This window comes from Calypte anna, chromosome 2 (genome assembly GCF_003957555.1).
Source record: "Calypte anna isolate BGI_N300 chromosome 2, bCalAnn1_v1.p, whole genome shotgun sequence".
NCBI classification, from domain to species: domain Eukaryota; kingdom Metazoa; phylum Chordata; class Aves; order Apodiformes; family Trochilidae; genus Calypte; species Calypte anna.
Genome location: NC_044245.1, coordinates 101,912,615 through 101,935,929, shown reverse-complemented (window position 1 = coordinate 101,935,929; position 23,315 = coordinate 101,912,615). Strand labels below are relative to the sequence as shown.

At 40.4% G+C, this 23,315-nt stretch overlaps 1 protein-coding gene and 1 long non-coding RNA gene across 6 annotated transcripts in view; one reads left to right on the top strand and one right to left on the bottom strand.

Moving 5' to 3' along the window:
• The window catches only part of DLGAP1 (DLG associated protein 1), a 142,341-nt gene that overhangs the window by 47,206 nt on the left and 71,820 nt on the right, over positions 1 to 23,315 (bottom strand). The gene's annotated exons all lie outside the window — the stretch shown is intronic.
• On the top strand, positions 3,274 to 21,824 carry LOC115597931. 2 transcript variants are annotated; one of them, XR_003987266.1, is made up of 4 exons: positions 3,274 to 3,518; positions 16,874 to 17,036; positions 17,958 to 18,074; positions 21,415 to 21,824. It is a non-coding gene; the product is annotated as an uncharacterized LOC115597931 (long non-coding RNA). The 2 variants fall into 2 exon arrangements; XR_003987265.1 differs by lacking the exon at positions 21,415 to 21,824 and adding an exon at positions 21,009 to 21,069.

Genomic DNA, 23,315 nt, shown 5'->3' with positions numbered 1-23,315 from the left:
CCCACGTCTTTCTCCTTGCAGGACAAACACTCACTGTGTTTTCTGCCCTGACCTCTCTCCAAGCTTTCCACCCCCTCCTCAGCCCTGCCTCACGTTGCAGCCTTTCAGATGCTCTTCCTAAGTCTCACTGGCTCCTGCAGACTCCTGTGACTACAGCCAAATTCCTTCTTGCTTACAGCCCCTCAGGTCACCATATTTCTGCCTGGTAGTTCAATAGCATCAGGCTATTTCTGGCCTCTTGTGCATGCTCTGTTTTGCTTTCTGTAACAACATAGTGCTGCACTCCTCATCCAGGAGAATCAAGCACCTGTGTAAGTGCCTGCTCACTGCATAGTCTATGCACAAAACGCCTGAAGCTTTCCAACATGCTGTTTCTGCCCTGTTGCAGTTCTGTGTTTCTGAAACTCCCAATTCTGACCTGACTTCTCTATGCTGGGTAGTTTCGACCTGGCTAATTTCAGTTCCTTGCTGCTAAAGGAAATCTGAAACAACTGCAAAACATGCTCACAGTCCACTTAGCAGCTATTTCAAGAAAACATAAAAAGGAAAAATCTGGAAGAACCTGTATAGATTGGTATAAATGCCTAGAAAACACAGGCATTTTGGGCAAGTCACTTATTCCACCTTCCTTATGATAGCTATATTTGCAAGGGATGAACTACCCTTCCTCAGTGTTTGCCTCTCTCCCTGTATTAAATGGCAGCCCCAGATGACTAATTTTGCAATGGCCAGCTAGGCATGAGGAATCTCAATGCTAAATAACCCCAGCAAGTTGCTGAACAAAGTTGGCCCTATTTGTATTTTGTCCTTTTCCTCCATTTTTGTTGATTTCGGAGATGAAAATCTGTAGTCAGAGATACTATTCTAGCTGCAGTTTATCTTTTCCAGATACAGTGCTTGTAAATGTGCAGAGGGGCTCTGCTTTGCTGTTTGTGTAGTGCTATGCACTGGAAATCAGCAGTTTGTAGACAGCTCTTTCAAAAATCAGTGAGAACAAACACTCCTTTCTTTTCTCTCTGATTTCCTCCAAGTTAATGACAGATATTGACCTTATGGAATCACTATAGCACATTGTGAATTATGTATGAAACACAATTTCCCTGTCTGCTGTGGACAAGTTTGACTGTATTCTTTGCAGTACCCATCATCATCAGAGGGCTCACCGTATACTCAGAGACAACTCAGCCCATCAAAAATGAACTTCTAATTTTAAATTACCCCCCCTCCTTTTACTTTATTAAAATCCTTCCAGCAAGCAGCTTGTCATAGCTGCTCTACCACCTTATAATGCAGTTTAAAAACATGTTTTGTGTTCTCTCAAGGGTTCAATGTATGCTTAAATGTAAAGTGCAATGTTAAGTAAGTAGAGTAGAGTAGAGTAGAGTAGAGTAGAGTAGAGTAGAGTAAAGTAGAGTGGAGTAGAGTAGAGTAGACTGGAATGTAATGTAATGTAATGGAATGGAATGGAATAGAATAGAATAGAATAGAATAGAATAGAATAGAATAGAATAGAATATGTAAGTGTGAAGGGATCTACAATAATCATCTAGTATAACTGTCTGACCAATTCAGGACTGACCAAAAGCTAAAACATGGTATTAAAGGCATTGTCTAAATGCTTCTTAAGCACTGACAAGCATGGGGCATCAATCACCTCTCTAAGAAGCCTATTAAAAAAAACAACACAAGCCAAGAAAGATTTGAAAGTATGGGCAGATGTGTCTCTGGCAAGCCTAGAGTATAGAGTATATTATTAGAGTATACCTATTATTTCTTTCATCAAGCAAAACTTTATTCAGTAAAGATATCACAGATTGCATCAAATGAGTGACCTCAGATAACAGGTTCTATGTAGAGAAAAACTTTCAAGTGTAACACATCTTGTGCTGTTTCCTTGCTCAGCACCTTTCTTGTGCCCTCCTATTTGATCATCAGAGACATTCTGCAAGGTTTACCCATGTGATTCAGGGACTAATTTAGAATTTGTGCTATCTGGAACGGTGTTCCAGAAGTTTTGCAACTTACTAACAAATAAGTGGAGAACAGATTTTTAAAAGTTCTAATCAACATTTCTCCATAGTTGGAAGTTGGAACATAAGCATACTTTCATGGCATTATTCAATTTTCCTTCCTTTTGTACCATTCAGTTTTAAATCTTCTAATAAGTGTTTTCCCCTCACCCTATTTTTTTTCTCATCCTAAAAATAAAATGCCAACATACTAATGAAAAATGAATCGAACACTTGTTAACACTCATTAAAAATATAGATGAGCTGTAGAAGAAGACTGAATTACTGAAATTATTTTGAGTAAATTTCAAGTAGGTGTTTTTTTTCTCTCTGCTCTTGCACAAGCCCCATTAACAATGTACAGTGCGTACATTACCAATGTACACATGGTCCTGGACGTGTACTAGGATAGGAGTCTAGCAGAAGCTTCCAGCACCATGGGAACAGCATCTGGCTCCCCTGCTAGTTTTCTGAGACTCAGATAATTTTTTTTTTTTTTTTTTTGGGTTACAAACTACATTCACACTTGAGCTAGAAACTTAAGAAAATGTAACCAAGCTGCCTTGACCTGCTGACTGCATGGGCAAATCAGGAAGATACTTAAGAACACCAAGTAGATCTGTATTGCCAGTTCCTTCTGCTGGTGCAAGGGTTATCCTGTAAGCTGCACTCAAAAGCATGCAGAGTTGGTTTGGAATGTGTGCTTCTAGAAATAAATAATAAAATGGTTTACTTTAAAAATACAAATATTGATTTCCTTATGGCATATACAATTTGTACTCACGGAAACTGTAGGAGCTTCCTTTTCTTCTGGTCTCAAGTAATTAAAAGTGAAATGACTCAGTCATTTGCATGCAATGAATTCACTGTTCCCTCAGTGATGTTGCTATGTTCTGTTATACATTACACATCCAAGGCTTCTATATTTTATACACGTAATTGCTTTTGATCCTGTGGTGGAAATAAATTTTATAAGCCAGCCAAACTTCTAACCACGTATACATCTGCTGTCTCCCTGAAGCTTGCTGAGAGTTAATTCCCTACATCTCCTGTAGCTGCACAAGAGGTACTGTTCCCCATGCCCCTGTGAGGTTACAGCCTGCTCCCACTCCACATGACTAAATCAAAGCATTCCAAAAAACCAAAGGGACAGTCAAGTCTCTGGAATTTAAAAGCAAACATTTTTCTGTATGCCTGGTGCTTCAGCTCCTGCCAAGTCATTTCTCCTGGTAATCATGTGTTTTGTTTAGCACACCAGCCCAGTTCCTGACTTCTATTTCACTGACAGAGCAGAGTCTTTGATTCTGGTCTGACATACACCTAGATAAATCCACCAAGGTGAGCAGAACTGCACAGGTATCAACCAAAAAGAAATTGACCCGGATCTGGCTTTGTGTACATGAATAACGTGCAGTAAGAATGCACCATGATTTTTGCAGAAAATTGTTCATCCTGTTCAAGAGTGCACATCCACAGGGACCAGAAGTCATACCAGCTCTCTGTACACAGGTAAGTGCTCTGCTGGGAATGGGAGGTCACTGTGCCAAGACAACAGGAGGCTTGTGAAGGATAATGCACCTCTCTTAACTGAGGACAACTCAGATGAAGATTTTTCAATCAAACAGGCAGTCTGGCCAAAGAATTCTAGAGCTCTAAGCGAATGACAGTCCCATGTAACATCACTTAATCAAAATTTAATGGCTTTAAAATGGAAGACAGCAGATTCAGGTTAGATATTAACAAGACATTCCTAACTGTGAGGGTGGTGAGACTCTGGAACAGGTTGCCTGGGGAAGTTGTGGGTGCCCTTTCCCTGGCAGTGTTCAAAGCCAGGTTGGGTGGGGCTGGAAGGTTGAACAGTAAAGTTTGCCAAAGGGTGAGCTGGGTGGGAGCTGTCAGCAATAAAGAAGAGTAAATGGAGTGATCACAGTCAGTCTCAGGTGCTTCTGAATCAATTACACACTGGGATGGCATTGTCTGTGAGGGGTGTGGGATGAAGATGCATCATCATACTGTTCCCCTACCAGGAGTGATAATACAGCCTACTTCTGTGGACAGTTATCCACATCTGGAGACAGCTAGCAAGAGCTGGAAGCCCTTAATGAACCTGCTCTGATTTTTAACACAATGGCTCTCTGGAACCTCCCTTTGCATTCCCAGGAGAAGGAGACCATTCACCACTCCCCCGGTTCAGCCCAGATTAAAAGCACTCTTTTATTCTCTGCTGGTACTACTCCAAACAAAGGCTTTCAGTTAAGAGTCCCTTTTGTTAACATATGTAAATCTAATAAGCCTCCATAAGAATCAATGCAAGTTTTAAATCTAAGCCTGGAGTCTGCTCATGACAGGTGAGAGAAGTTGAAGAAAAGAAAAAAGGAAGGAAAGCAAACAGGTTTAGACATGACACTGGGCTCCACTCACCACAAAGTGTAAGGACAGGTATAATTCCCCCTGCTTTACTCATCTAAGAAAAAGAAACTTGCTCTCTCACACTCTTTGTTTCTCTTTTCCTAATGCTTTCAGAGACTTCTGCCTTCACTCACTCATCCTTGCTCTAAGTTTCTTTAGACTGCATCTGGATACAGGCTCAGAGGAACTCCTTGTCAGAGGGATTACTGGGGATATTGCCCCTATCTGAGGAAATGGGAGTAGCTAAACTGCCAAAGGAGTGACTGAAGGTATGGTTATTTCTTTGTAGTAGAAATCTCCTCTTACCAGCAACTATTTTCAAAGAACCCTGTAACACAATACAAGTGCTGATACATTCATACTCTTGTATTTTATTTTCTGTCAAATAAGATGCTGAATTTCTGAATAGTGTGATCTCTATGTGTATGTCTCATTGGGAATTTGGACCTTAGCCTGTAGACTTGTTACCCTCAGACACAGAGATCCCAAATGTGTAGGCACTATTTGAACTTATTGCCCATTTAATTTTTTCACTCTCTGTGTGTGTATGTGCCTCTTAGTCACACGCAAAAGCCCTGTGAGTAACACACACACACAGAGACAAACCTGCAGCAAATGTAGAGGGGACTGCTTTATCCCTTTAGGTTTCCAGAGTTTTCTCCCTCTGCCCTGAATCATGTCCCACAGTCTTACTTGCTTTAAGCAGTAACCCTCAAAGTGTTTTTCAGGAACTTGGTTAACCTGGCATTACTTATGTCTCTAATATTCCAAGGAAGACCTTGGATGACATTTAGCTAACAGGCAGTGTGTAGCTATGGACATAATTATTTCTGAGGTAAAGACCTTGAGCTGAATGTGCATATGGTTTAAATTTGATTCTTAAGAGAGGTTCCTAATGAAGCACATTCCCTATCCCACAAGGCATAATAGCCTGCAAAAATGGTAGAGATGAAGTCTACCCATAAATAATTAAATCTTTATTGCTACCACAGTGGTAAGCATTAGGCAATTACTTTTTGTCTTTGGAGCTATTTGTTCAGATAGGTTTGTAAATAAATCCCTGCTTTCATGTGTCTGATATGTTAAAAATAAAAAGAGAAAAATAGCAAGCTGCTCCCTGTTCCAGAAGATGCCAAGGACTGCTGCAAATGTAATGGATTCTGCTCCAACCACCATATATTTTACCTGCATTTTGTCCACAGTCTTTGACAGATGTACCAATAAGCAATAAGCAGTAATGAGAGTATTTCTGAAGAAGTATGTAAATCCTGAGTCAATGCAAGGAGTTGTCAAGGCTACCACTGCCAAACAGATGAAGTGCTCAGGACCGCTGTGACTGAGGAGCATGGTTTGTGTCTCAGCCAGGGCGTTCGTCACCTCTGGTAACACAATCTCTCCAACAACCACCTGCACAACTCAGTGTTGTGACCTGATGCACAAAGGACCCAGACAGAAGAGGCAGAGCTCAGGCACAGGTAGTCTTGAGATGTTCTTCCCGCTCCTACCAAAGGGGACACAATGGATGGAACTTGGTGACTGCTACTGGCCAAGTATCTTCAACAAACTTCTCTCTCGGCCTTCTGATGCTGCCTCTTCTTCCAAGGGCAACATCCTCAGCAAATCTTGCTTCCTGGGACCTGAGGCAAGCTAGGGCTCTATACAGGTGCAAGTTCCATACAGGTGCTTGGACCACATACAGTCTGGACTCATCCTGTCTCAGTGTCCTCCCTGCACCTCCATAACAAAACCCAAGTATGAGAACTTGTAGTTTGAAGATGTGCTGATTTGTTTTTGGTTTTTTTTTTTTTTTTTTTTTTCACCGCAAGTTTTCAGACATCAGTAGCATGTTTGAGCTGCTGCTGCTTTTTCCTTTTTGGTTTGCTCTTAAAAGCACATTTTTGTGGTAAGGAAGAATGAGGATGGCTTTCTGTTTTGGAATGTGGATGGCTATGATTGTGTCAGTGAAACTATATTAGGAAGAAGCTTGGGAAAGAGTGTTCATAAGCAGTAATGAATCTAGCCACCCCTTTTCTTATTCACAGAGCTTGCAAAAAGTCTTTTGATATTTTTGGCTACGCGACATCATGCTGTAACAGCTCTTATAGAACTAGGTGAGCTTTTAACACTTATTTATAAACAGCTCACTTCAACTATACCTTGTCATACTCAGTGTTCATGGTGTGTGGCTGAGCAATTTTCACCACACCTGACTCCTACTCTTCTCTGTTTGCTAATGGACACTTTTGTAAAGGGCAGAAAGATTGCCAACTTCAAAATGCCTGTGAGAACAATCTGAGCATCTGAGCAATAAAGAGTGGTCTTTGAACTTTTCATGAAAAACACCCAGAAAGAGCAAAGAATATTGTTCCAAGAGACTTCACATTACTTTTCAGACAAAAATGTATAGAAGGGAGTTGGGGCTAAAAGTCCCTATCGCCATGTCAGCATTTAAAAAATTGAGGTCTGCAGTACTTATTCCTAAACCAAACATTATACCAGGTGGAATTCAACAGCAAAGTTAAATATAAAATAAATCCAACAAGATTATAGAAGGGCACCGTAACCCTGTCCCTGCAGTGACCCATGTAATGGCTCTATGCTGGTGCTTGTGATGACATGTCAGCAATCCCACGTTAAATGTGCTTTAAAGGCACATTAGCTTCTCCTTTCTGCTTCTAGAGGTTTCCTTCACTCCTTTATGAACAAATTTCAGTGCCTTCTGCCTTATTCTCTATCCCCTTGCTATCTGCAAACATCATTATGCTGTTCTCTTTTGACCTTCCTATTCAGCTGATTGCTGCAGTGAGGAAAGTATTTCAAGATACCAGCTCATTTTTTTTCCCTCTTCTGTTTTTAGCAAAAAATTCCTTCACAGCAGCTTGTTCAAAATAGCTGATGTACAAGTGCTTTTGCAGCCACATTTGCTTTAATGCTGGCAAACAGCTAACAATGCTTTCATGAGACAGGGATGTAAAAGAGGCAGATGCAGCCCTAGAGCAGCAGCATCAGGCACAGAGATGAGTCAAGGAACAAGCAGCAGGTCTATGTACCAGGCAAATATTATCTGAGGTAAGGGACAGCAAATATTCTTGACAGACTAGGAGATAGATAGATAGATGACAGATAGTCAGACAGAGATAGAGGGGGGTGGATATTTAACTTGTGAGGTTACATGTTAGACAGCATTTAATATAGGTTATTGTCACTTGATTTCAATTAGCTCTTTCAGAAGATTAGCCCTAAAAATTGTTAGTTTGGGAGAGCTTATAGTACTACAGCTGTTCCACAGATGTTGTGGGTAGGCAGGGGGAGCTTGCCTGAATGAAAAACCACAGACTTCTTATTTTGAGCCCATAATTACAACCTCCAAGTTTGAAGACTGGCAATGCTGGGGACAATTTTTCCATAAGAAACAGAACAGATGAAGCCTGTTTTCCTCTCGATTATTTCTTTCTCAATTCAGCTCCTTCCTCTCTCCATACATCCACCTCCCCTTTGCTAAGTGCCCTGTTGTTTCACCCCTTTTCAGCACCTCCAGGTCCCTCACCCTGGGCCCCTGGTTCCACCGAACAGAACAAGCAGCACCCACCTGCTCTCTTGCTTTGGGGCTGCCAGGGAGGAGCACTCAGGCTCAGCAGCAAGGATGTAAATCCTAGGTGCTCTTTCCTACCCCACCACTGATTTTCACAAATCCCACCAGAACATAAGCACTCCTGGGAGATTCTCCTCACTTAAATTTGGATGAAATGGATGGATGAGTTGAAAAATTATTCATGGAAGAATACAGGTTTAGGAAGCCTAATTTTTTTTTTAATAAAATAAAAGAAAAAAGGCAGAGTGCTTTTAAAAAAAACAAGGACAAATTTTGTTCAGAAGGAGCTGATGCTTCATTTTGCTGTGAGGTGTCAATGATGGGAAGCTTGAAACATGTGTAATGTGTAATTCTGGGCATGGACAGTTCTGGAAGTATCCACTACTAATGAACTGCCATCTCCAAACTTCTAAGCTGTCTTTGGTTGTACATTGTCAGAAACTCCTTCTCTATTCAAGCAGTATGCCTTGTAACAGCAGTCAGGACAGACATCTTTTTAATTAATGAGACCATGAGGATGTATTCCTGCTTTTAGTGCAAAACTCAGTGCTAGGAATTGCATGTGTCACCTGAGGCTAACATTTTAATGAACATTAGCAAATATCACCATTTGCTGCTGTTTGGATCTGGCAGCAAAATGTGGCTGATTATACAGGTCGGATGTAGGAACTTTATTAAAAACCATCAGCTCATACTATGTGCAAATAATAATAATAATAATAATAAAGCTATATTCCACTTACATGTATACCTAGTTTTTCTGTGCATATATTTTTATCTACACATAACTTTTTCTACACTTATTTTTCTTGCTGAAAAATAACACAAAGTTATTCCTTGTGCCAGATGCATTATTCCCTTTCCCCACATGCTAGTATATATGATGGTAAAAGGGCCATGGCCTTGTAGAAAGCAGTAATAGAAATTACCCAAGTTCCCAGGTAGTCCTATTTCTACTGAGCATTGCCAAATCTTGACATTTAATCAGAACATGTTTTGTTAAAATACATTTCTAAAAGCCCTGGTTCTCAAATTAGGTTAATGATCCCATAATAAATCAGTTTCATCTGAACAGTTTGGAAATCAGAATACAAGCTGGAAGACATTGCTTTTTTTTACATCTCATTATTTTTAGGTAGTCATCATACTTCAAGATTTGGAAATGCTGCCGCATATAAATGACAGTAAATGGTTTGTGATATTTTAGACCAGGGAAAACCTCATAACTAATGTACAGAAGTTAAAAGGAATCCTTCTAGAAATCATATATGGTAATTTTATGGGAGTATCTATGGGTAGGGAGACTAGAATTTACACAGTTCCTCCTTTCCTCTCCTTTTTTTTTCCCCTTCATGTTTTAAAATCAGAACCTTTCAAATCACATCTCTGCTTCAAGCTACCAAAGTCAACTAGAACAATTTAGAAGAAAAAAATTCTATATATTATATATTTTATATAGTTTTACATATTTTATATATTTTTATATATCTTTATATATTTTTATACATATATTATACTGCATTTTTCTCATTCAAAAGATAAAAGATGTGGCCCTCCAATATCTCACGCTGTGATAGTACTTGGAGTTTTGTATCGGGTACCACAGAAATATAATTCATAAAGGCAAGCTGAAATGAGAAATGAACAGCCTCACCATCCTGAAGAGTTCACTGAATATTTTTTCAGAGAAGGGAAGCTTTCAAGCTCCCACACGATCAGGCAGAGGCCTACACCTGGTATTACAGAGACTAATATTACTTTTGGGAGGCTCTGCTTAGCATAGTTTGTGTGGGAGTTTTCTGAAAGTTTGCCTCAATAAATGATTTACCAGGACAATAAAAAGATCAAGAAGATCAAGGCACTGAGCCAGCCTATCAAGACAAATTCCACTCTTAACTCACCCTTTGAAATCCTTTAAAAACTTCTTGTAATGATTAATTTTCCAGAATTTAAAAATCTGTTGAAGATCAGGTCCCATAACTACCACAAATATCTCCTGGGATAAAGATATGGCCTGGTCTTGGATCGAATCCCATCTGGTGCATCCACACTTTTGCTTCGGGTATCCATTTATTTTACCCGTTGCCTGAGCTTTCCTGCATCATTAAGGTTTCAATATTTTATAATGCCACACATTTTTCTACTAAACAAAACACAAGAGAGTGGTTTGCTCCCCTTTTTAATATTCATTTTGTCAAAATAATTTGTTTCTGGCATAGTAAAGACAAAACCAGACTCGCAGGGAGGAAGGAAGAGGCAAGTGGCAAGATTTCAATAAAGGCAGAGAAGAGAGATAAGGGAGAGAGAGAGAGAGATAGAAAGAAATGACAGCAGGTACTCGGGGGGCTCCCCTGCCTTTCCACAATACTGATGCCTCACTGGGACCCCTGAGGAGTTTTGCAGTGCACATAATAAAGAAATGGTGGTAGGAGACACGTGGAGAAGAACAATTAAGAACAACAATGAGAAAAAAAAAATTACAAGCATAATTGTTCCTCATTAGAGGTACTTTATGATAATAAACAATGATATGTATTTCTAGTGCTAATAAACCAGCAGTTCTCCCTCTCCACTTATTCTAATTCGCCACTGCAGTCTAATATAGTATATTTGTGTGAAAGCTGAACTAGAAAATTAGATTCCATTATAACAGCATCAGGTATAATATGCAAAGCTATGGAAAATAACCTCTCTTCCTTTACTTCTTCTACATCTGTCATTTCCAGTGGTTTCCACCACCGACCCATGGACAATAAACATTTTGCAAGCATCACTAAGTCTCATATTCTCCTCTTACTGCAGGAGAAACTGAGGCATAGAACAGCTTGCCCACAGACCCAGACCTACCAAGCAGCTGCACTAGGCACCAGGCCAGTCCACAACTGCATGCTTTAAAGGTTTCTGATTTTTCTGTACAGAATATTATTAATTACTGACAATTTTAGTAGGCAAATTCATATGAATGCCTTATTGAAGTTTGCAAAGGCAGCGAGAAAAGGTTCCGCTCCCCAGTGGTGCTCCCAAAGTCATGCAGTTTTAATGGCACATAGAAACTCACATTTGAAACAAAGATCTTTTAAAACATTGCTCCCATAGTAATTTTAATTATGGCATATTATTAGTCAACAAACCCATGCTTGGGGACTGCTTATTGATCAAGGAAAACCTCATATCCACAGTTGTGATTGCAAGCTGGAGTGCCTCGCGGTGCTAACAAAAGCAATTGCAGAAATATTTTCAAGACCCTTAGCAGAACCAGGCAGGACACTTTAGTCACCTACGACTACTAGTCTGATCGACTTGCAAAACCAGGGAGGAGAAAATGTGATGCAGACACTGCCTGGGAGGCAGCCAAAAGTCAGGGGTTTGTCTCCTTTTTAGCAGTAATTTGGTACCTAAAGACTGCGTGTACCTTTGAAGTGTAGTGCAGTTATTTTTGAAGGCCCATCATGTAACTGCAGCAGACATGGTACTGTAATAGCAGCCATAACGTTCTTCTTGCAGAGTCTGCAGTTCTCCTACACATCTGCTTGACTCTCATTTCACAGCAGACAAACCTCCTGGCAAGAACCAGTTAACAGGGATGGTGACCAGCAGTACTGACAAGCAGCAGCTCTGGAGGAAAGCAGTCATGTATTTAAAAAGGGAAAACCACCACCAAGGAGCCCACAAAAAAGCCACATTATTTATTTTTCTGGGAGGTGAGTGGGAAGACTTTCAAAGCATGGCTGTTATGCTCTTCTTGGCACAAAAAGTACTTTTCCAAATTGAAATCTTCCATTGAGCTGGCTTGGAAAACGGTATGTGGTTTATAACCATGGCTTGTTCCTTTTGGCTTTGCCTTCTCTTCCAGGTTAAAGTCAGCATCTGGGAGCATCTCTGGGAGTAGGGAGGAGGGTGTAAGAAACATAGCATTCCCAGCACCTTTCTGCTGTCTGTCCCAGGGATCTGCAGGTAGTAAACATGAGTGTTCTCCCTAAAAGGATCTTGCTTGGCAGGGCAGTGAGGGATAAAAATGAGACTATTGCTGATGTGAGGAGCAAAAAGCAGTTGTTACTTGCTGGCAACGGGGAAAGGAACGGACAATGCTGAAAGGGTACTGGGCAGCTGCTTTTCCGGGCAGCTCTGTGAGCCAAGGGAAGAGCCTTTGATCTGCTGAGCAGGCCTGGGCTTGTTGCCAGGACCTATATCCTTTCTCCAGCACTGACAGCAGGCTTCCTCGGTAGTTCCTCTCTGCTTGCAGAGTCAAAAAAACAAGTGACGTAACTCATGTAGGGACCTTACCGAAATGTTTCTATTGTCACCAGTTCTGCGGAAAACATATGCCACAGACACCTCATTCTGAAATTATCTTTTTGTCTGAGGCAGAGAAAACCCAAAAAGACTATAGAAACCACGAGGTCCTCTGGATTACATCTTGCAAAGCCTCATAAAAACCTTTCTGGCATAACAGTGCATTAAGCAAATCCATTGGTTCTACAACTGTCTGCAAAGCACCTCGGCCAAGCAAACACTACCCCAAATTGTAATGTGCTCTTACCTGCTGTGACTGGGAGATTCAAATAGGAATATGGCTTCCAGACCTGTGTCTCAAATGACGTCATCAAGATAATACTAAAGAATGAGCTGTTTCAAAATAATTGCCAACAATTTTTAGTATAGAGTGATATGAATACCAGCCTCCTGGAGTCATGGTGTTGCCCAAGAAATGGGAAAACGAAGGCAGCTGTGCTTCTCAGCTTTCAGACCAGAACAGCCAGAGTATATAGAATTTCCTCTAGCACCAGCATGACTTTAGTACTTACCACCATAACATGCTGTTGCCATTACTGCAGGTAAATTCTGCTTGGGTGCAATCCAACCTTACCTCTTACCCCAGAATCAGCAAGTATTTTATAGTGTCACCATTTGAAGCATAGAAACTTGCTCACTTCTATTTCTAATGAAGCTGACTCACACATTTTGCATTACATAACTAAAAAGATTCACTTTACCTTCTTTACAGCAAAACACCTTTTGCACTGTCAACTCCCCTTCCTTTTGATGCTCACAATCACTACTGAGAATGCAACTTAAAATGCTGGGAATACTGGCTCAGGATTTTGGATAGTCCCATAAAGTTAACTCAGCCAAGAACTTCTTTTGCCTCAATAATGCTTCCATCTTGGTATCAGGTACTTGCTACTCTGTATTAATGTTACCCACAGAGCAGTGGCAGCTTCTCTCAGGCAGGGTCCCCTGCAGGACCCACTGGATGGCTCTGTATTAGCTCTCTTTCTCTTTCTCAGCTCTCTTTCTTGACCAAGCTCAAGCTCCACTGAACTCATCTGGAGCCTTGATATTTGGGTCAGGTTCTGTCTCCAGCCAGTATCATGCTGACTTCAATTTGCTCTTGATGAAAATCAGTCCCTGTTGCCACATGGGGCACCAGTTTCAATTTGTGATGCTGTTTGCTGCTTTTTTTGTGGACAGAACTTGCTAAGATTTTGTGCATTTTTCCCCTCCAGCTGCTAAGTTATACTAAACCTATCAGACATTGCTACACATGGGAAAATATTTTTAACATGAGCTCATTTATGAAGTTAGGAATTGGCAGTATTAAACACCAGCCAGGCAGGCTGGCAGCAAAGTCTTGTGGCCTTTTGTTTTTTTTTTTAAATTGGTTGGAAACAGAAGTGTTGAGGTACTAACAGGCTGACTCCTGTTCTTACCTCTGCTGTCAGAATGGTTCCAAAGAATGTTATCAATATGGTGACAGGAACTTCATATATATATATATATATATATAAAGGTGTATAATGACAAGAATAAACCACAGAATAGAATCAACGAATTTTTTTATTATTGACTAAATTTTGCCTTCCAGCACATACAATCAGCTCATGAAAAGTTCTTTTTGAACCTATGCAACTGAAAAGTGAAACATTTTCTCAGTTGTGTGCAATTACTTGAAAATAAGGCAACATACACCAGTGGAACTGATCCCCCTCAATGGCAAGGTCACCCACTTAGTGGGTTATAGAAAAGGTGTGGATGTTATGTATCTAGATTTTAGTAAAGCCTTTGACACTGTTTCCCACAGTTTTCTCTAGGAGAAATTGCTCATAATTTAGCCAGGTGTATTCTTTGGTGGATAAAAAAATGGCTGGGTGGCCAGTGCCAAGGAGTTGTGGTGAATGGATTTAAAACCTGTTGGGTGCCAGTCACAAGCAGTGTTCCACAGGGCTCACAGGTGGGGATAGATCTCTTGAGTATCTTTATCAATGACTTGGACAAGGAGATTGTAGTGAGGTAGGGGTTGGGTCTCTTCTGTCAAGTATCAAGTGACAGGACAAGAGGAAATGGCTGCAAGTTGTGCCAAGGAAGGTTAAGATTGGATGTTGGGAAAAAAGGGACATTTCCTGACATTAGAAAAGGGTTGTCAGGCACAGGAACCAGGGAAGTGGTTGAGCTGCCATTCCTGGAGGCATTTTAAAACCACGCAGGTATGGTGCTGAGGGACATGGCTTAGTGGTGGACTTGGCAATTCTGGTTGGACTTCATGATCTTAAAGGTTTCATGATCTTTCCAAGCGAAACAATTCTACAATTATAACTCTAAGCTGGCATAAACTCATGTAGGCATTTAGGATTTCTATCCATTTTAGGAAGTTGTTTTTGCTCACTGCAATGCAGTCAAACCTCCACTTTGTTATGGTGGTCTCAGACAGTGGCTGAGGCAGGATGCTCCAGACAAGAGCATGGCAAGTATGTTCTTTCTCTGCCAGTCACTCTCCCAACTCCAGTTACTTGCAGTTCAGTGATTTCCCTAGTCTGATGTGGTATCCTTCACAATTATAGCCCTTGTGTGGATTTAATTTAATTTATTTGTTGTTTCTTGAACCCATGTATTAACAACAAAATGTCTAAATAGTTTTCCACATTTCATAAACTCAGTGAACTTTCTTTCTTAGCTGTGTGCAGTTCAACTTCTTTTTAGCACACTCGTGTGAATATACCACATAAGCAACTGCCTAGTTGTTTTTTTCTACCTGTATTTGTTCCTCTTCCTGCTGATGACATTGGTTGGTGCAAAGACAAAGGTGTAAACAGAAAGTGAACCCTTACAGATGTGGAGACTGTAAATGCCTGTCAAAATGGAAAATGTCTGTTAAATGGAAAAGGACAACATTGATCAGGAAAGAAATTATGTTTTCTATCTTCCAACTGTGCATATTGCAAAAGATGCAAAGTTTGTTAAAAGGACAGCTTAAAAAAAGTAGACATTCTAATTTTTAAGAGAACTGAACTATGCTATTTTCTGCTGCGTAAATGCTTGAAACTTCATTTTTAATTTGTCATCAGTCATAAACACAGAAGCTGAAGAAATTTCAGTGAGATTTATAGGAACTTAACACTAAGATAACTAGAGATAACTTTGCAAAACAACTGGAAGCACACAGCAGCAAAATCCCTTCATTTTCTGTGCACAGCTGCATAGAGGTAAAGCTGTGACAAGACAGTTGAAGGCCTTGTCAGAATTGTTATATGGCAATGTATTAACATGCTGAAATTTGGCCTAAAGAGAGGATGCAAAGAACATTTTGCCATGACAGATTTTTCTTGCCATTAATTTTTGGAAGCCAAAAGTCCATGATGACTTTGTTTTCCCTGTGGCTGACAAGTAGGTGGCCATGGTCACTACCTGCCACAACCCTGATGCAGCTTCAGCATTAACTATGAGACCCTTCCATCTGGAGCTCAATGCCAAACAGATCAAATTTGGAAATCAAAAGGGAGACCTAATGCCAGTAATTTGTCAGCTAGTAGCTTCTCTTCCTATCCTTTTCCCAAGCCTGTGACTCTGGCAAATGACTCAGTCCCTTAAAGGGCATCACATACTTAGAGCAATTCCTAAATTAGTACCAGTCAGATCTTACTTAGCATAGAAGGCTCTTGGGATGTAGAGCTGGGACTAAGGCTGTTGGAAAACCAGCTCAGGCTATATGCTTTTGCAATCTGATGCTAATAAAAACCAGCAGCATATCCCCTAAGCCTCTTCTTCAGACTGCTGACAGTTCCATGTGTCTTGTATATAGCTGGCATCAGACAAAGGGAGGTAAGCCTATGGAGTCAGAAATAAAAACCTCAGTAAACCAGATGTATTGCAACTATCATAGTTTCCACTTATTTTTGCACATCTTTAATAACTGCCAAAGTGACATGGGATCAGCTGACTGGCTGGGATATATAACAAATGTGTTCATGTTTATATATGTCCCTAGTTTCCTTTCCCACATGTACACATTTCAAAAGCCTCATGTTTTGCAGCCCTCACCCAAACATCTGCAATCATTTATGGAATAAGACAGTCTGCCATCTCAGCCTAGGTTTTTCAGTGCACACTACAGCTGATGTCATTTTGGTATTTTGGGCTTTCAAAAGAATCAAATAGGTTTCCAGGCAAACCACATCACAGAACATGTCATGGTTATCAGTTCAAAGAGCCTTACTGGCTCAGCAGCTAGGGCTGTGTTTCATCACATCTTCCTGAGGTCAGGCAAGGAAATGCTAACCCAGGAATACACATCTGTGTGTATACAAACAGCTTCAGATTTCTGTTGTTCTCTCCCTGCCTGCCCCCTGAAGTAATCCCCTGCAAAGCACAAGAACTGTCAAGTACAGGCTTGGCTAAAGATAGACTTTAAAATGAATCATGCTACATTCTGGAGCATGGGTGTTTTGTATGTCATTTGTAGGGGTGAAGGTAAACTGAGTGACTGAAACTGAGATTGTTACTGCACTGTCCCACCACCTCACTATGAAAAGGACTCTCAAACTTATTTACAAAAGTATATTCGGCTTATGTGTTGCCTCTCCTCTAGCCCACACCAGAGGGAGGGTGAGAAATAAACTTAACAATCCCAGGGCATGGAAGTAAGACTGGATTCAGGATGGACTGTCTAGACCTTCGCTTCTCCAATGTGGACAAAGAAGCTAGATGTATTTTTGGTTTCCCAGGAGGACCCAGCATGGATCCAGGTTCCAGTAAGTGACAGATTAGACCAGACATAGCAGAGGCAAAGCAGAAATGCCTCTGGGGCTGCTCCCAGCTAAGCTTGACATGTTTTCAGCTGGTAGCCTCAGGCAAATCCTGGGCTGATGTCTATGCAACTTTTCTGAAGCAAAATGTGCTGTGTAAATGAAAAAAAGGTGTTGTAGGAAGGGGGATGAGAGCATGCTAACAGCACAACATTGGTTGGTATTGATTAAACACTTTGCTAACTAATCCTGACAGGCTACCAGTGATAAAATTACATCAGACTCTAAAGACATCTGGTAAACTTTCTGACCTAATGTCTTTTAGATAAAATTAGAGGAATAAACTGGTCAAGGGACTCAAAGGAATACCAAATACTTATTAATATGCGAACGCTTTGGAAAAAGACACTATGCTAACCTGGTAAATGGGTGTGAACCTAGGTGAGTTGGGGAAAATACAGTGTAGAAGACACTGTACTTTAGGTAGATGAAGTGTATTTCTGGAACAGCTACAGTTTCAGAAGACCATAAGTGGCAAATTAAGTGTCCCAATACTTTGATGTAAAAACATAATTAGAAATGAAGGAAATGTAAAAGTTGGCTGTAGAGAAAGACACATCTGACTCATGAGCTTCACCTCCGGGAATCAATCTCTGTGTTGTCTCTGGAACTACAGTCCAGTGCTTCTTGTCCCTGTTTGCAGCCTGACATATGCAGGCACATACTGCTGTGGCTAATATTAATTTCTTGTAGGTTATAAGTCCTCATGAAAGGTGCCCCAAAAGGTGAGTGGTGTTCAAAGTAGGCCCTCAGAAGTACAGTTTTTTAAAAATATATTATTAAAGAGGAACTCTGTAAGCTTTGCAAGCCATATCTTCCAAAGGGCAACCTGACCTTTTTTTCCTTGTTTTTATCCCTGAAATGCAGGATTTCTTTTCACAGGCACATATCTGGAAACTTACTATTGAGAAATGATTCTTCACATTACAAATGCCTCCTGTGCTGTCCGTATGTGCTGCCTGGCAAAATCTTCTGAGCTTTAAGGTAACATAAAAATTATTACTTCTGAATATAAGTCATGCTTGGCATTGCAAATTTTAACTGTTTATAGTGCTCCTTTTTCACAAGTGCAATTGCTCCAACAGTTTCAGAGGACTTGTCCTTTCCACAGGCATACTTATCTGATGAATAAATTTAATATTCATAAGTCTGTGGCCTTGCTATACTTTTTTTTTTTACTTGAGATTTTTACTTGAGTAAATTTTGGATTAGATGGTTGCTCTTGCTAGGAAAGCACTGTAGTGATGGAGTAAGCATCAATCTGGGAATCTTTGTAAACAGAGAATAAAGGGAGCCTGACTTCCTTCAGCCCTGGAAGAATCAGAGACACAGATTTCTGTCTCGCAAGTCTAAGCTGCTATCAGCACTTACTTTACAGCTTTTAACAAAAATAGTCACCACATATTCCCACCCACCCTCAGTGTCATGCCCTAAGCTCTTCTGTGCTATATCTAGCATTTTTTGTGTACCTGTGTGAGTTTCTGTGGTTTCTGTCATGCACAGTCAGTACAGCTCAATGAATCAATGCTTCAGCTCCCATGTTTGCTATTAGGCTTTGGCCTTAAGAGATAATCACCATGATTTTATGTATCAGGTGAAGACAACATTTGGCTTGAGGTCTATAAACCAGCTTGTTTTGGATAACTGTGCTCAATGGAGGGCAGCTGCTAGACTCACAACCTTCTGTGAAAATTCTCCCCGTTCCCCATCAAGCCAAAGTTCTCAATAACCAGCAGAATTCATTATCAAAGCTACTTAACTTTTTTTCCCCTTTACTGCAACACCATAATACTGTTGCAGAAGAAACACCAGCACTATTCAGGAGCTGTGAGCAAGTCACACAGAAATGTTTTAGCCTCACATAGAAATGTTACAAGGAATTGTGTAAAAGTCTGTAAAAAGAATGTCCCAAATGAGTGGATTATTTACAAGAGATCATTTCAGCTCCTTTCAGAGCATGTGTAAAGATCAAGCATTGATGGTATTTATCCTCAGTGGTAGTACATGCAGATCCCTTTGCCATTCCTGCTACTTCTCCCTCCCTTTTTTCTTCTTTTATTTTTTTTTTCCCAGAAAGTCAGATTCACAGCACAGCTCCATGAAACAGCCATATTAGCAGTGTTGGGGGGAGCATGAAACTGTGATGTAGTGACAGACATACTGTATGACAGTGCTGGTTATGAAGACACTGCTATCACTACAACCTAACTTTAGGTGCATGGAAGAGCCCCTGTCTCCACTATGAGGTCAGGCCAGGGAGCTGTATTTCCTTAGCTGAAGTTGGTCTTCATATATAACCTTTACTTCTTTCCATCTTGTAGGAAGATACACATTTGTACACTGTTTTTTACCAGTGTAAAAGTAAAAGTAGAAGCAATATATTACCTTGCAACCAGGGTTTCAGATCTGAAGTCATAGAGATACTGATATTTAAAGAGATTTACAAAACCAAGCCTACTTAAACATTTGTTCTGCATAGTGATTTCTGTGAATTTTGCCAAGCACTTATCCATGTCATTAAACACCTAAATGTATTTCTCCTCCTTTACAATTACGCCTGTGTGATTATGATGAAAGTTTTATTCTAGTTCCCTCAGGTTTCTTTTTTACCTATTGGAAGAAAAAGGTTTATTCCCTGGATAATTTTTGTATGGTTCTGACTTAATGAATCAACAATTAAACACCCACCTCCTAGTAACACCCATATCTTTAAAAAGCTCTCCACAATGGAAGTCATCCACCTGAATGTATGAAATCACTTCTATGTTCACCATTATAACAACACAAAGATCCACTTTTTGTGATGGTGAGCTCTGTAAAGCTGACACACCTAAGAAAAGAATAGGCTCATTCCCATTAGGTCTTACACACCTGCAATAAAACTATTAAAAATAAAAAAAGCAGCTTTGTTGCAGAATCCCTCACCTTGGAAGCATTGTGAATGCTAAGGGTGTACAATTTAACATCGGGTACATCCTGGAATTACTTTGATGTTCATTAATGAAAGGATGATCTTTATGGGAAACCCTTTTGAGAACAGAAGAGAACTTTGAAGCCTTCCACTGAAAAGACATCAGGATTGTGCAATGAGCAGATCTGCACTTCATATTCCACAGGTGAACCGTAGTGTAACAGATGTAGAAAGGTAAGCACCATGTAAGTAACAGAAGCTAAAGGCAGCCAGTGCAGAAGCATTAATTACATGTGGGGAATAAGCAGAGAGTGAGTCTCTGCTTCAGACCATTGTCTTCCAAGTTCAGCAGTAAACTGGAGAAGCTTCCCACCTGCCCCAGCTTTTGTGTGAACTGTGATCAGTTTGAGTCAGTTTGATGTGTTTTCTAAAAAAACACTGGCACGGGTTCACCTTGGCACTCTCTGTGTGTTTTCTTTCAATCAGTTATTGAAAATTGAGCAGTAGCAAGAGCCTCTATAAGGAGAGTCCAGGGGATTAATTTTTCCTGGTCCAGCTGAGACTTTGTGGGCAGAAGGACAGACTTCCAGAAGGCAGATACAGGTACAGATGCTGAAAGAGCAGAGCCACAGCCATGGTGGCCTGAATCACAGGGCACTTTGAAGATCATTTTAGGCTCACAGATCTCAGCTGGCACTGTGCCTTTCAGGTCAAGAGTATGTGGTGTACATGAGTTAGGAACCTTTTTACTTACAGGACAAAGTTACAGAAGCAGAACAGTGGTGTTCCTCAGGTATTTGAGATCTAGCTGTGAAACACAGACCTGTGATGTATTATTGCAGAGAATGTCTCCACAACTTTATATCATCTGTGTTTCTCTAAGTAGAAATAGATAGGATCCTGGACAGAAATATAGAGGATCGTATGAAAGTTGTCAAAACCTACGTATGTAGGTAATATGCTTGTTTCCTTCCTGTGTTCCCCACTTTGTTTCAATGAAAAACCAGGACACCTGAGGAGATGGTTGCATCCTAGTCCTTTTCCACCATGCTACACTCTGAAGGTCCATGGACACCAGCTCAGACAGAGATAAAATGTGTGTGGATAGAATGAGAAGAAAGACTCATTTAATAAAGAAATGAAAATATTTTGTTCTTAATTCCTACTCATCTGGCTCTGGAGACTGAGCTGTAAGGCTCTAGTACAGCAGAGAGATATTAATTAAGAGTTATGTGGGTGCTAGACCTTATGTGGGTGTTATTCAGCAGCTTCTTGGTACAAAGAATCAGTATACTGGAGTCAGCATTGAAAAACGATGATGAATGCAAAATCCTCCAAACATGGCTAGAATAAATGGTTCCACCATTTACATTTTTGTAGAGTCATGTCATCTGAGTTTCTGTCTTTGTTTAGAAAACTCAGTCACGCTATTTCCAAGCACCGTACCCCGAGGCTTGCCTTTCCTACATCTCCAGTAGAACAATAACTCCCTCTGGTGTTTGCCTGCTATTGTTACTGCCTCAGTCACAGCCCTCGGAAACCCTGCCAGAGAGATGTGCTTACTCTAAACCCTCTTTCATTCGAGGATGGTATTTGACGCTTTGGACAGGCAGAACGGCGCCCCTCAGGGCCACCCGGCCCCGGAGGAACCCGTGTCTGCAGGGGAACATCCCTGCATCGTGACAAGGGTTTTGCCAAACTGTGTCTGCCAAGTGGTTCACAGTGCCAAAGGCTCATTAACATGCTGCCTGCATTTATTTCATTGCACAAACAGTAAGCTTATTGCAATTTGTCTGGATGCTTTATCTGATGAATACTGGAACTTAGCAAGCCAGTCCCGAGAGGGTCAGGAGACACAGGGATGTGTCAAGTGGCTGGCTGATAGTTCAGAGTTAATGAACTGCTGTGCTCTCCTCTTGGGACAGACAATGAGGAAATGTCATTCAGCTGCAAACTTATTTACAGGAATGCTGTCACAGCTTCAGGGCTCAAAATCTGATCTACAAGCAAGTTTCAAGCCATATATTCGGGCTAAGGAAGCAAAATAGGATGCAAGGGAGTTAACCTCCTGTCCTTAGAGCTAGACCTTACCTACCTATTGCCATAGTAGTGCTGATTGTCAGTTTTTAAAATGAAAAATTTACAAAATATATAACTTTTTTTTTTGATTGTTTAAAATGTATCACACAATAAATTACAAGTAAACACCCAATATTTTTTTTCCAGATTTTTGCTCTAATCAGTTGATGAAAACAAATCTGCAAGACAAGATGAAGGAAACTCAGTGTTTGAGATACGCCTTTTGCCAAAGAGAAAGGCTGTTTTGCTGGGCAGCTAAATGGAAATTCCATCTGAAGGAGCATGTGATCATTCCACAGGGTGCTCTCTCCAACCAGCCCACAGGCTTTTTGTATTTGACCTAAATGTCAGGATTTTTTTTTTCTTCATCGTATCACAGGAAGCTGTAAGCTGATTATTGTTGCTTTTACTTGACTTCTCTGAATGCAAACATCTTTGCATATTTCAAACACTAGCATCTAGAGCTGAAATCAGAAAAGTTAGAAGAGCATGAAAGCTTGTACTAAATCCTGACTGTCTGGCTTCCTCATCCTTGTTACAAACAGTCCTGTGTTCTACCACAGGAGCCTTCTAGAGCTCCCTGGCCAATGTCTTGTATTATACAGTGTGTAACCATACTACACCTCTGATGTAAAACAACTCCCTTTAATGTGCTGTAATCTCTTATCCCCTTTGTCTCTCAGATAATAATCCCCTTGTGCATGGTAATCCTCAAAATCACATATGTTCTTGAAATCTTTTCTTTTGGAAATTATTCATATCAATTTCCTGGGCACTAGGAAACTAAATATTATAGGAAACCTGCTTCTTCTGGTCTTGATCAAGACAGTGATTACTATTATTTTTTTTAGATGCTACACTATTTTAGCATACCTACTTTTTGTTTGGTCAAGACAAAAGGCACTGGAACTGCTAGCAGGAAACAACAGAAATTACATTTTCTATTTGGGTTGTAGGACGGAGAATTAGAAAAGAAAGACTTAATTTTCTAGAATGGTTGAAAAATACCTTCTTCTGGACTACTAAAACAAACTAGAAAAAGAAAAATTCCCTCCTCAGCAGTAAGAATCAGGTTCCCTAGCACTGGCCCCTTGATATTTACAAGCATGCTACTGGCTACTCAAAGTTTCATTATTGCAAGATTAAATGGTTTTTGATATTGCCACCTTAAGTCAGAGGTAGAGGTTGAGACTGGAATTACTTCATTGGATCAGCATGTTTATTTAAATGATCTA